This window comes from Sorex araneus, chromosome 5, assembly GCF_027595985.1.
Source record: "Sorex araneus isolate mSorAra2 chromosome 5, mSorAra2.pri, whole genome shotgun sequence".
Lineage (NCBI taxonomy): Eukaryota > Metazoa > Chordata > Mammalia > Eulipotyphla > Soricidae > Sorex > Sorex araneus.
Window position 1 is genome coordinate 24,323,795 of NC_073306.1, and position 14,175 is coordinate 24,337,969.

General features: G+C 38.6%; 1 pseudogene; it reads left to right on the top strand.

Annotated features, from left to right (window-relative positions):
- Positions 1 to 6,481: 6,481 nt before the first annotated feature.
- On the top strand, positions 6,482 to 13,498 carry LOC101545663 (40S ribosomal protein S4, X isoform-like; annotated as a pseudogene).
- The last annotated feature ends 677 nt before the right edge of the window (positions 13,499 to 14,175 follow it).

The following is a 14,175-nucleotide window of genomic DNA, read 5'->3' on the forward strand; positions in this document are numbered from 1 at the left end:
TTTGCCTTACACGCGGCCGACCCGGGTTCATATCCCAGCATCCCATATGGTCCCCTGAGCACGGCCAGGGGTAATTCCTGAGTGCAGAGCCAGGAGTAACCCCTGTGCATCGCCAGGTGTGACCCAAAAAGCAAAAAAAAAAAAAAAAAAAAAAGAATCAGGGACGCTGTCATTTGCCAAGGTGTCAAAAATAGACGGGCCGGACATGTAATGTGATTCATAGATGACCGCTGGGCTAGAGCTGTTACCGACTGGATTTCACAGGACGTCAAAAGACCATGTGGCCGCCCACTTACGAGATGGTCAGACTTCTTCGTCAAAACCCTGAATGAACAGTTTGAAGCTCTTTGTGTTCCTGGAGTGAGCAGATACCATTGAGCTACACTAGCACACAACAGGGACAAATGGAGACATTACTGGTGCCCACTCGAGCAAATCAAAGATAATGGTATGTTTTTGGTTTTTTTGTTTTTGTTTTTTTTTTTGCTTTTTGGGTCACACCCAGCGATGCACAGGGGTCACTCCTGGCTCTGCGCTCAGGAATTAACCCTGGCGGTGCTCAGGGGACCATATGGGATGCTGGGAATCGAACCCGGGTTGGCTGCGTGCAAGGCAAACGCCCTACCCGCTGTGCTATTGCTCCAGCCCCACAAAGATAACGGTATGACAAGTGATACAAGTGATTATTTATTGATAGACACTGTGGTTGCTCTATATGTTGGATGTTGTAAATTATAAAGACCTGAATAGGGGTCTCCAAATATCTTCTTGAGACCCTATTTTCAGTTCTTTGGTGGTATATTTCATAATGGATTTACTGAGTCATATGGTAACTTTCTGATTTTGGAGGGGAACCTTGATAATGTTTTACACAGCAGCTGTGGAAATACCAGCTTGCATTACCACCAAAAGTTACGAGGGTATAGTATGTCTACATCCTTTCTAATACTTATTTTCTGTTTATATATAAAGAAAGATATAGATATGTATATTACTATTTTGTAGATGAGTGGTAGTATGTCACTATAGTTTTGACTTGCTCTTTGATCACTTCTCAGCCTTTTGGCTAAGATCAAGTGATTTGCATTTTGAGTATTTATGTGCTTGTTTGCCATACAGAGATCCTCTTGGGAGAAACTATCTTTGTATCATTTTATCACTGTCACCTCATTGCTCATAGATTTGCTTGAGCGGGCACCAGTAACGTCTCCATTGTGAGACTTGTTACTTTTTTTGGCATACCGAATATGCCACGTGTAGCTTGCCAGGCTCTATCGTGTGGGCAAGGTACTCTCGGTAGCTTGCCGGGCTCTCCGAGAGGGACAAAGGAATTGAACCCGGGTCGGCCGCGTGCAAAGGCAAATGCCATATCCACTGTGCTATCGCCCCAGCCCAGGGAGAAACTATAATTTAATTATTTTATGATTTTAAAAAATTATTTATTTTTAATTGTATCACTGGGAGATACACAGTTACAAAGCTGTTCATGGTTGGGTTTCTATCATACAATTTTTCCAACACCCACCCCTCCACTAGTATACATTTCCTACCACCAATGTCTCCTGTTTCCCTCCTGTCAGCACTCCCTTCCCCCTCCACACTAGCTGCCTCTATGGCAGGCACTTTCCTTCTTTATCTTTCCCCTTTTGGACATTATGGTTTGCAATACAAGTACTGATAGGTTATCATGTTTGTTCCTTTATCTACTTTCAGCATGCAGTTGTTCATTTTTTTTTTTTAGTTTAGTTTTGGTTTCCACTTGCTATTGGAATGACTGGAGGTAGCACACTTATGACACTTATATTTGTGCTCACTGGGGTGTTGCACTGTTTTGTTGTGGTTCTCACACAGATTTATTAGAAATACCAGACAACTAAAATAATGTTCTAAGTTACAAAATCAGTGTGTCAAAAGTCATTGCTTATATAAGCAATAAATTATTCAATAAATTATTCAAAAATTCAATAAATTATTCAAAAATGCAAATCAAACCAATCACTTTATAAAAAACATTCAGGAATAAATTTAGCTTAGGTATATGAAAGATTTAAACTATAACTCATTAATGATGGGAATTAGTAATGGAATTTTTTTCCAGACACAATGAGGATCAGTTTCTTCAAATAATTTTGGGAAAACTGAATATGGTACACACATGCAAAAGGACAAAATTGAGCCATTATGTTACAGCATACTCAAAAATCAACAAGAAGTGGTTTGATAAGTCCAGTAAAGATAGTTCAAAGGACAGAAGAACATGCTTTGAGTGCAAGAGTTCTAGGTTTCATTCTTTGTAAGCCCCCCACCACCACTCTTAAGTATGACCCCCAAACAGACATCAACAACAACAAAAAACTTTGATGACTTAAATGTTTAAGACATGGAACTATAAAGCTGCAGGAAAATAGGAAAAACTTAACAACATTGGGTTTGTCAGTGATTGGTAAGTTACGATAGTGAGAGGATATGACACCAAAAGCCAAGTTTTTGAGTAGGATTACATAAAATAAAAAATTATGCACCGCAAAGAAAAATTAGCAGTGACAAAGCAACATACAGAATGGGAGAAAGTATTTGTGATCCATAGATCTGATTTTTAAAATACTATTATATAAAATATGTAAGGAACTTTAACAACTGAATAGCAAAGTTCCAAATAATCTATTTTTTAAATAAACACATCTTGATATATCTTTCTTCAAAGAAGACATAAAAACAGCTAAAAGCTATATGAAAAGATGCTTAATATCACCAATCATTAGCTGTCTTCAATTCAGAACCACAATAAGGGAGTCCAGGGATGTGACAGTGGCAGGATACTTTTTTTGCAGTCATGAGATCTTGATTTCAATTCTTGGAACTGCCCCACATGAAAAGTGTAGTTTTGGCACTGCCTTACATGATACCTGGCACCATAATAAAGTGAACAATCTCTGGTACACTGTGAACAAATGTGTACAAATGTGCCACATCTGAAAAGTGCAACCCCATTAAATGTGGGAGCACTACCAGAATGAAATATCACTTCACACCTGTTAGGATGGCTGTTTGCCAAAAAGTATATGGAGAAATTGAAATACTAGTAGAATATTGAGATGACTCAAATGGTAGAGCAATGCTTGCTAGTTTGAGGCCCTGCATTTGATTCCTGGCACCAATTTGCCCACTCCCTACCACTGGATCTGGAGCTGGTGACCCTCAAGTAACAGCACCAGCATGGACCCTATAAAAAAAAAAGTATATGATGGGGGAATGAGAATGCAGTTCAGTGACAGAGTGCCTGCCTTGTATGTATAAATTCCTGGTACCATTAAAAAAGTGGGGGCCAGAAAGGTAGCATAGTGGGTAGAATGCTTGCCTTGCCCACGGCCAACCTAGGTTCAATCTCTGGCATCCCATATGATCCCCTAACTACCAACAGGAGTAATTCCTGAGTGCAGAGTCAGGAGTAATGTCTTTTTCCTTTGTGTATGGTAATGAAATGTTTAAATATAATCTCTGAATTCAGAAGCTTTATAGTGAAAGTGTTACAGAAAAGCACTTTTAATAGTCTTGGAAACTTATTAACTATATCAATGATTTTTCCAAACACTCTGAAGAATACATTAAAATTTTGAATTAAATTGTATAAGGTATTACCACAATTAATATTTAAATTTGGAGAGATAGTACGGAAGTTATTATACTTGTCTTGAATGCAACCACCCTGGTTTGATCTCTGGTACTGCATAAGATTACATGAGCATTGCCAAACCACCTCCCTTCAAATTTAACTCCTTCATATTAAACTAATATATACTTTTGGGGCCAGAGTGCTAGTACAATGGATTAGACACTTGCCTTGTATGCAGCCAGCCCAGGTTTGATCCCTGGCATCACATATGTTTCCTTGAGCTTGCCAGGAGTGAGCCCTGAGTACTACCAGATGTGGCCTAAAACAAAAATAAATAATATGTACTTGTGAAGTTTTTTTTGTTTTGTTCTGCTTTTTTTTTTTTTTTTTTTGGTCAGAGCTTGATGTCTTTGTATTTATCTCCTCTAACATTGACAATTAGGCTGGAGCGATAGCACATCGGTAGGGCTGTGCTTTCACACGGCTAACCTGTATTGATTCGCCCCTCTCTGAGATCCTGGCAAGCTACCGAGAGTATCGCGCCCGCACAGCAGAGCTACCCATGGCGTATTGAATATGCCAAAAACAGTAACAATAAGTCTCTCAATGAGAGACGTTACTGGTGCCCGCTCGAGCAAATCAATGAGCAATGGGATGACAGTGACAGTGACATTGAACATTGACAATTGCCAGTATGTTATATTTAGTCAGAATTGTTAGATTCATAAGTAATTGAACTTAAATTTATTAAAGTTAAAAAAATCTTTTTGGTTTCACTTTTGTGGGGCACAATTAGTGCTCAGAATTACTCAGGGTCTGTTAGGGGTGGGGGTCTTTCCCCAGGATGCTTGAGAGACTGTGCAGTACTGGAGAGAGAATGCAGGCCTCCCATATGCAATGCATGCATCCACCCTATCGAACTGTCTCTCTAACCCTAAACATTGTTTCTTCTTTTTTTTTCTGAAAACACACTTTGGGAACTAAAGAGATAGCTAAAGTGCTTGATCACATGCATATAATAATATGCAAGATCCTGAGTACTGTCCTCTGTACTACCTGGCCCTCCAAGCACCACATGATCAAGCACTACTAGATGTAGCCCTGGTAGTCCCCAGAGAGACACCCCCCCACACACTGCCAAGCACCTAATACTCATACTTCTACCACAAACCAAACATCACTAGGAGTTGCTTTGGCCCACTGCTGCATGTGCCCCTTAAAATATACTGAAGATTGTACTGAGAGATAGTACGGAAATAGGAATTTAAAACCTTAGCTTTATCCCACTGATCCTGATTAGAATTCCCAGCATCAGTTATGGTCTGAGCATTGCCCAGAGCATGGTGGGGGTGACCTAATCATTCTCCTTCCCAATAGTAAATAAAAATAAAACCTATTCTGAACCAATATTCATCTTTTTTTTTCCTTTTTGGGTCACACCCAGCGATGCTCAGGGGTTACTCCTGGCTTTGCACTCAGGAATTGCTCCTGGCAGTGCTTGGGGGACCATATGGGATGCTAGGGATTGAACCCGGGTTGGCCGTGTGCAAGGCAAATGCCCTACCTGCTGTGCTATCGCTCCGGCCCCAATATTCATCTTTTGGCAAGACTTAAAATTAAATCAAGAATAAAATTGGTATCGTGCTTGCCTTGCATGCAGCCAACCTGGGTTCAATCCTATGTACCCTATATGGCCCCTCAAGCCTGCTAGTAATTCCTTAGCACAGAGCCACCAATAACTCTTCAGCATCATTGCTGGGGGTGACCCAAACTCCAAAATCAATAAAATTACATTTTTTATTACACATTTAAAGACATATGTTCTATAAGAATAAACAGACTAAAAGGAGAGAAAGCAGATGGAATAGAGAAGGATCACTAAGAAAATGCTGTCTGGAGAAGTCAGTTGGGATGGGAGATGAGTGCCAAAAGTAGATAATGAACCAAACATGATGACCTCTCAATGTCTGTGCTGCAAGCCATAATGCCCAAAAGTAGAGAGAGAGTATGGGGAATATTGTCTGCCATGGAGGCAGGGGGAGGGTGGAAAAAGGGGGATATACTGGGGATATTGGTGGTGGGGAATGTGCACTAGTGGAGGGATAGGTGTTTGATCATTGTGTGATGGTAACCCAAACATGAAAGCTTGTAATTATCTCACGGTAATTCAATAAAATTTAAATATATATGTATATATATTTCAATAGCACTTGGAGAGTTTGAAGTTAGTGCTGGCTCAAAATTTTAGATAATTAAAAGAAAACACCATATCATTCTTGGTTCAAGACTTTATTTGCATAGTTGAAGCCCTGTGAAAGAGAGTAAGAAAGATTATTTACCACTATCCTTCATTTTTAGTTTTCCCATATAAATGTTCCCACAGCTCAGCTATTTGATAAAATATCCACAAGATGGTGCCATGGTTAACATATTGACATGGGAAACTGAGAGCAAGAAAGGAGAAATGTTTATAATACCATTGTGTATTATAAAATTACTACCACCAAGTGTTTGTTCATCTGCTATAATGAGATTTTGGATTTCAAATGTTGACATATTTTAGAATCAAAACTTTTATTTTTTGTGAACATAATTTTCCACGGATACTCAATTGCCAATGCACCCATAAATTTTATTCTTCTGCATTCATGATACGGTCTTAATGATCTTGTATTCCAGCATTACTGACAAGAATAAGAACAAATATTCAAGTAGAATACCATTAATTAGTATAAGTTAAACTTATAGAAGTCAGGTCTTTGTTAGGTGGGTTTTTTTTGGGGGGGGGTTAGGGGGCATACTCAGCCATGCTCAGGAATCATTCCTGACATGTTCTGAGGACCAACAGGGTACCGGGGATGGAACCACATGCGAGGTAAGTGCACTACCCACTGTTCTGACCTCCTTCATTTTTTTTATATCTATATGTTCTGTTATGTGGATACTATGATTATAATTTACTTAGCCAATTTCCTGGTGAGTCCTTAGGTTTTATTTTTAGAAATTACAAATAACAGTACATATTATTGGAGATGTATCTTAAAGGTAAGTTCTTAAACATGGTATAGCAAGTCAAAGAAAAAATGTATATGTAACTTGTTAGATATTGCCATATTCTTAACTGTAGTACTACTTATGGTGTAGTATAGCATAATTTTAAAATGTTCAATTTTTCATTCCCATCAGCAGTATATGGGAGAGCACTTGTTTCCTGACAGTCCAACTAGCATACTTGGAAAGCCTTGAAATTTTGCCAACCTGACAGGTGAAAAATGGTCACAGTGTATAGGTTTTACACTTGGAGGACTCCCTTTATATTTTTTATATGCAGGTCTGTTGGTAATGAATGATCTCAGTATTTGTTGTCATCCCATGACTTGTAGCTTCCATGATTTGTGGTTAGAAATTGTCTGTTAATCTTACTTAAGATATCTTTAACATGAGGAGTTGCCACTTCCTTGCCATTTTCAAGACTCTTTGTCTTTCAAAAATTAGTATCTTTGAATTTGTTTTTCTTGTATATTTTCTTACTTGAACTTGTAAATTAATGCTTTTTATCAAATTAGGGGAGCCTTTGGATGTTATCTCTGGGAATATAATGTCTATCTATTTTCTCCTCTTCTCAGGCTGTTTATGCATACATTGGTATGCCTGATTGTCTTCCACAGGTCTCTGACACTGTTCATGTTTGTTCATCCTTTTTGTTCTATTCCTTAGACTGGATAATATCAATAATGCATTCTTATAATGCATAATTTTATATATGTATAATGCATAAGGCAGTCCCAGATAGAAAGGAGAGAGAAAAAGGAGTGAGTGGGGGATGGGGGAGACTTGAATAAAGGGTCCGAAATTTCATAAATTATTTGAAAAACATTAATTTATGCATCAAAAAATATCTCACCATTTGCAAATATGTTAACTCAAAAGTTACATCTGGACATAGTCACAGGTTTCTATAAGTCATGTATGGTTTCTTTGGCCATGTATCTTCCTTAATTATTTAGTAGGTTTCTGATTTACTTCTAGACAATCTATGTGCTAATAATTGCAGTCCAAATTGTCTCTTCAAGACTAACATATTTAAACTGTTTATATAAGACCCGTCTCTTCCTCATTTAATCGAAGCAATCTTGAGTCCATTTAAATTAATAATAGGTTTCAATAGGAAGGCATCACCCTTAATCTAATCTTTGAAGTTGCTGTAGCTGTTATTTTCTGGAAGGGAAGTTGGTTTTTTTGTTGTTGTTTCTGAGAAAAGCCCAGCTGTGCTCAAAAGGCCTTGTAGTGCTGGGGGTCAAATTCAGGCCTCCTTCATGCAAAGCATGTATTCAGTTCATTAAGCTATCTCTAGCCCTGGAAGAATTATCTTTTTTTTTTCGTAGTTGTTACTTGTTTGAGGGCCACATCCAGATGTGCTCAGGGTCAACTCTGAGCTCTGTGCTCACGGATCTCTCCTGATAGTATTCAGAAGACCTTCATGGGGTATTGGGGATTGAACCTGGGTCAGCCACGTGCAAGGCAATGGCCCTACTCACTGTACTCTCTTTCCAGCCTCTAGAAGAGTTGTCTTAATGAAATAAGCCTGAGAGAAATTTGGAGCCAAGTATTTTCTTGTTTTGAGAAATAGAAGCAGTTGGATATTTCCAACCCTGCTGGGTTTGAGTCAGCATGGTTTATAATCACAGGTAGAGATAATCTCCCACAACAGAACTGAATTTTCTTCCTCTCTCAAAAATAAGCCAACCTTGTCTGACATTTCTTTCTCCTATTAACTTGCTACAAGCAGCAAGGAATCACCATTACACACTGATATTTTCTGACCACTTCATCTAGAACTCCAGGTTTTGTCAGCATATAAGCTTACTTAAAGATATCAGAAACAACAGTGTTATCAAATATTTTTCCATAATAAGATAATTAACTTTCCAGTATGCTGATGTTTGCGTTCCATCTTTTGCCAAACTACTTGGCAACTGCTGGATATTTGAGTAATTTTATTAGAGCATCATCCATTTCTGACAGTACATACTTTATTAGGGTTTGGTTCAGATAACAGCACTAGCTACTTTAAATGAGAAGAAATTTAATACAGGAAATTAGATTCTTACAAACTCTTTTGAGAGTTAAAGGAGCAGATTCTTGAATAAGCATCCTGTAGTAGCTGCTAGATTGTCTGAAGTGATAGCTATTGCTGTGGCTACCATTGGACTTATACTTCAAGAAGCAACTCTCATACCAGTCTCCTACTCTTAAGAAAATTAGGGTCTAATACAGCAAAATAAAGACAAGCACAAATTTTGATGGATAAGCATTGCTTTGTTGTTTACAGTGGAATAGTTTTTGAGAACTTTGCACATTCAACTTACTTTCTAATAGAAATAGATAACAGCACAGATAGCATATCTTTTTCACCTTCCAAATCTCACTTTAGTGTATTCTATCATTAGTGGTTTATGTTTGAAATCTTAGCTGCAGAGAAATCTGTATTTTAAAAATACGTTTTAAACTTTCTAGTCTCCGGATGGAAAGATAGTATAAGGATTAAGGCTTATAGCCCTGTAATGCAGCCACAACGAGGTGGGGCCCTTTTCCCCTCCCCCCAAAAAGCCTTCCAACCTCTACAAATATGTGAAGAGAGAAAAATTAAGTTTGAGAGAACTGCCCAAAATACTATAGTGGCATTATGTAATGATAAGGGTTTTTTTATTTATTTATTTATTTATTTTTTTATTGAATCACCATGTGGAAAGTTAAAAAGCATTCAGGCTTAAGTCTCAGTTACATAATGGTTGAACACCCATCCCTTCACCAGTGCACATATTCCACCACAAAGAACCCCAGTATACCTCCCGTCCCACCCCCACCCATTCCCCCCACTTGTGTAGCTGATAATTTTCACTTTACTTTCTCTTTACTTTGATTGCATTCAATATTTCCACAAAAAACTCGCTATTATTGTTTGGAGTTTCCCTCACAAAATCAGACCTGCTGAAAAGGAAGCATTTGATAATTTGTTTTCCATTGCTGACAATGAAGAGATATGAGGTCTCTTCATTCATTGCGGCCATGCGGTTTTGGATTTCTGCAAGAAATTGCATCATTGCAAGCTCGTACCTCTCTTTAGTGGTCCTTATAATATGGGGGTCGCCACGCCTTTCCCTCTGTAAAGGAAAAGCGGAGAGAGAAAAACCATTCCCCTCCTGGGGCGGCATGGGGCTGTGGCTTAGTTCACAGTCTAGAGACATTTCTGCAAGAAGCTGCTGGTACCAAAAGTAGTTTAGCTGGCCTCCGGGATCATGGTCATCCAGCAACGGAGAAGCCGCACACATGTGGCCACTCGGGTCACATCTTGGCGGAGAGCCAATAATACATTTTTAGAGGCATGACATTATACTTCTAGGGCATATGGTCTTTTTTTTCCTTTCTGGGTCACACCTGGCAATGCACAGGGGTTCCTCCTGACTCTGCACTCAGGAATTACTCCTGGAAGTGCTCAGGGGCCCATATGGGATGCTAGGAATCGAACCCAGGTTGACTGAGTGCAAGGCAAGCCCCCTACCCACTGTGCTATCACTCCAGCCCCCATAATAGTCTCATAAACCTACATTATCTCGATTTAAAAAAGAGAAGACAAAGTTCATCCATCAGAGTTAATCAATACAGAGTTAATCAATACAAAGAAGGACATTCAACATAGTTCTCTCCTCAGACATCATCTCTTCTCTCTGTAATAGGGAATATTTTTCAGGAAACATATTAGGGCTGGAGATACAGTATAGAGGTTGAGGTGCATGCTTTGCATGAGGCAAACAACCTGATTTGATTTCTAACATTGTATTTAATACCCTGAATAAGGCCTGGTGTGGACCAACATCCAATCTCTCTAAAAGTGAGCATTCTAGTTTACAGTTCATCATCTTATTTGATGCTCTGTTAAGGTTATCCCTGACTAATAAAAAAAGAATTAGTCCTCTCTCTTTTTTTAAATGCTCTGTTCTCTGAAAAATTGGTAGAATTCTACCAACATTGACATTTGTAAAGGGCAAAAGGGGAAGAGTGAATTGATGCTCATTTCATCTTTATAGGTTGTTTGTGAAGGCTTGCTTATGCATATTGTGCCATTTTTTCTTTATGAAAATATTTCCAGGAATCTATTCATTTAACTGATTTTTCCAAGTATTTTGACATACAGCTTTTACCTTCGCTCCCACCCTCTTTCTTCCTCCCTCCTGTTCTTTCCTTTTTCCTACCTCCATTCCTACTTCCCACCATTCCTTCCTTCTTCCCTATATCTGGTGGTGCTCAGCACTTACTCCTGGCTCTGTGCTCCGGGACCAGTCTTGGGGATGCTTCAGGAGTATATGGTGCCAGAAATCATGTGCTTCATGCTAGGCTAGCACTCTACTCACTGTGCTTTCTTTCCAGCATATATTTTTTCAATTTTTTCCTTTATGGGTTTAAAATCCTAGACCAGAGATATAGTACATGGGTTAAGGTGTTTGCCTTTTATACAGTTGACCCTGGTTGGAGTCCCTGGTACCTAATATTTCTTCCCAAGAACCTTCAGGATTGACCCTTGAGCACAGAGCCAGGAGTCGCCATTAAGCACTACTCATGTTCCCCAAAACATAACCTCTAAAAATCTTTGCTATGTCTGTGTTTTTATTTAAGTTTTTTTTTGCTGTCCTCTTAATTTATTGGTTTTTCTTTAAATTCAGTCTCCCAAAATTTTTCACGTTTTTTTTTTCTTCTGGGTTTTTAGCCATCCTTAGTGTTGCTCAGGGGCTACTCCTGACTAGTGCTCGGTTAAGCATGCAAACTAGTCTTTTGAGTAAGCTTCTCTCCTTTCAGTCTCCCAGCATACCACACTATTGACTTTTCCACTTATAATCTGAAAATTTCCCCACACTTTCTGTATTAGTTGCTCAGAAATTTCCTGAAAACCCATCTGCTACCTAGCTAGCAGAGTCTAGCAAGAGTTACATAAAGAGCTAGATACAGGGCTGGAGCGATAGCACAGCGGGTAGGGCATTTGCCTTGCACATGGCTGACCCGGGTTCAACTCCCAGCATCCCATATGGTCCCCTGAGCACGGCCAGGAGTGATTCCTGAGTGCAGAGCCAGGAGTAACCCCCGAGCATCGCCAGATGTGATGCAAAGAGAGAGAGAGAGAGAGAGAGAGAGAGAGAGAGAGAGAGAGAGAGATAATATAGTGGGTAGGACACTTCCTTTGCATGTAGCAAACCCAGGCTCAATCTCTGTCACTCGATATAGTCTCCTGAGCACTGTTAGGAGTTATCTGTGAGTTATGAGCCAGAGTTAAATACTGAACATTGCCAGGTGATGGGGGGGGGACATATAAAAGTTAGAATATGTGCACTCAGGGAAAGTAACAACTGAGATATGATTGAAATAGCCAACAACTACTAGTTTACTGTACGGTATGAAATCACAGAGTCATAATTTGGATCTTTTTTAATAATGGTGTCAGGGATTAAGCCTATGGCCATGGTCCCACACATGCAAGACATGCTTTACTGTGAAACACTTCTCTATTCTCTACTGATCCAGGTCTAAATGTAATGGTTGATATAGCAGTTAAGATTCCCTAGAAAGAATCATACAAAAATTATTAGAATGTTTCTATTCCTTTGGTTACAACTCTTTGTTTTAATCTGTTTTGTTAGCACAGCTTTGCAAATTTGATTGGAATAAGCACATATCATGGTTATGTGCCTTTAAACCCTTGGACGTAACAACTATTGTTAGTATTTGTGGTTTTCAGTGCTCTTGGATGGTTATCCCCTTTTAAAATTTTGCCTTTTAGATTTACTAGTACATTTAATAAGTGAATGTCTGGCCAGTCTACCATTTTTTATTTATAGAACAGCTCTACCTTTAGAATCTGTAGAAGTGGTTCCAGAATCTCTATATAAATAGGGGTCAAGATTAGTAATGTGTGTAGAGCCAAATTCCTTACGGTGAAAGATCTTTTTTTAAAATTCCTATCTGTCCATAACACTTTTGAAAAGATAAAAATGTATTACTTGCAAAATGAAACCGTTTTCTCTTTCTATGTCTAGTGCAGCCTAGACATGGTCCTAAGAAGCATCTGAAACGTGTAGCAGCTCCAAAGCATTGGATGCTGGATAAATTGACTGGTGTGTTTGCTCCTCATCCATCCACGGGTCCACACAAGCTGAGAGAGTGTCTTCCACTCATCATTTTCTTAAGAAACAGGCTTAAGTATGCTCTAACAGGAGATGAAGTGAAAAATATCTGCATGCAGAGGTTCATCAAGATTGATGGTAAGGTCCGCACTGATATTACCTACCCTGCTGGATTTATGGATGTCTTATCAGTATTGATAAGACTGGAGAGAATTTCCGTCTGAATGATGACACCAAAGGATGCTTTGCTATTCGTCGTGTTATACCTGTAGAGGTCAAGTACAAGTTATGCAAAGTGAGGAAGGTCTTTGTGGGCACCAAAGGAATCCCTCATTTGGTGACTCACGATGCTCGCACCATTCACTATCCTGATCCTCTCATCAAGGTGAATGATACCACTCAGATTGATTTGGAGAGTGTCAAGATTACTGTTTTCATCAAGTTTGACTCTGGTAACCTATGTTTGGTGACTGGAGGTGCAAACGTGGGAAGAATTGGTGTGATCACCAACAGAGAGAAACACCCTGGTTCTTTTGATGTGATCCATGTGAAAGATGCCAATGGCAACAGTTTTGCTACCTGCCTCACCAACATTTTTGTTATTGGAAAAGGTAATAAATCATGGATTTCTCTTCCTCAAGGAAAAAGCATATGCCTCACTATCGCTGAAGAGAGAGACAAAAGATTGGCAGCCCAAAAGAGCAGTGGGTGAAGTGCTTTAAGTATAAAGGAAATTTAAGTCTCTATGCCTTCATATTTCTTATTCTTGCTGTTTTAGACTGGTTATATTTTTGTATGATATGTTAAATAGTACTGAGAGATGACTTCCTTGACATGATTTTAATATTATAGTATTTGGTCTTGCACAATTATATGTTATGGTATTATGTAAAACAAGGTTTTCTTTGCTGTTATTTGTTTGAGGAATTTCTCTTTTTGTGCTCCTTGTCAACTGAAATTCTGTTCTTATCCTTTATTAACCTAATACGTTTACTTTACCGTAACAAGTTTTAAGAAATTAAACGTATTTCAGTGATAAGTAACAGTTTGTTCTGGTGAAACTTTCTATCTTTTAAGGAATCCATTTGTTAATTCTTAAAGATTTTCAACCATGTTTATAGGGACAATGTCTATAGATTTATTTTCTTGTAATATATTTGTCTTTGGTATCAGTCAGTAATATTGCAGTAATTTTGGCCTTACAAGTATAGTTGGTAATATTCCTCTACTTTATGAAATTGTTTATACTTTTTTTTTACATATTTGATATCTGTGAAACTACCTAAGTGAGATGGTACGTGTTTAGGAAATTATGTGATTTTTTTTTTTTTTTTTTGCTTTTTGGGTCACACCTGGGTGTAAAAAACTAAGACTCACCGAGGGGCGCGC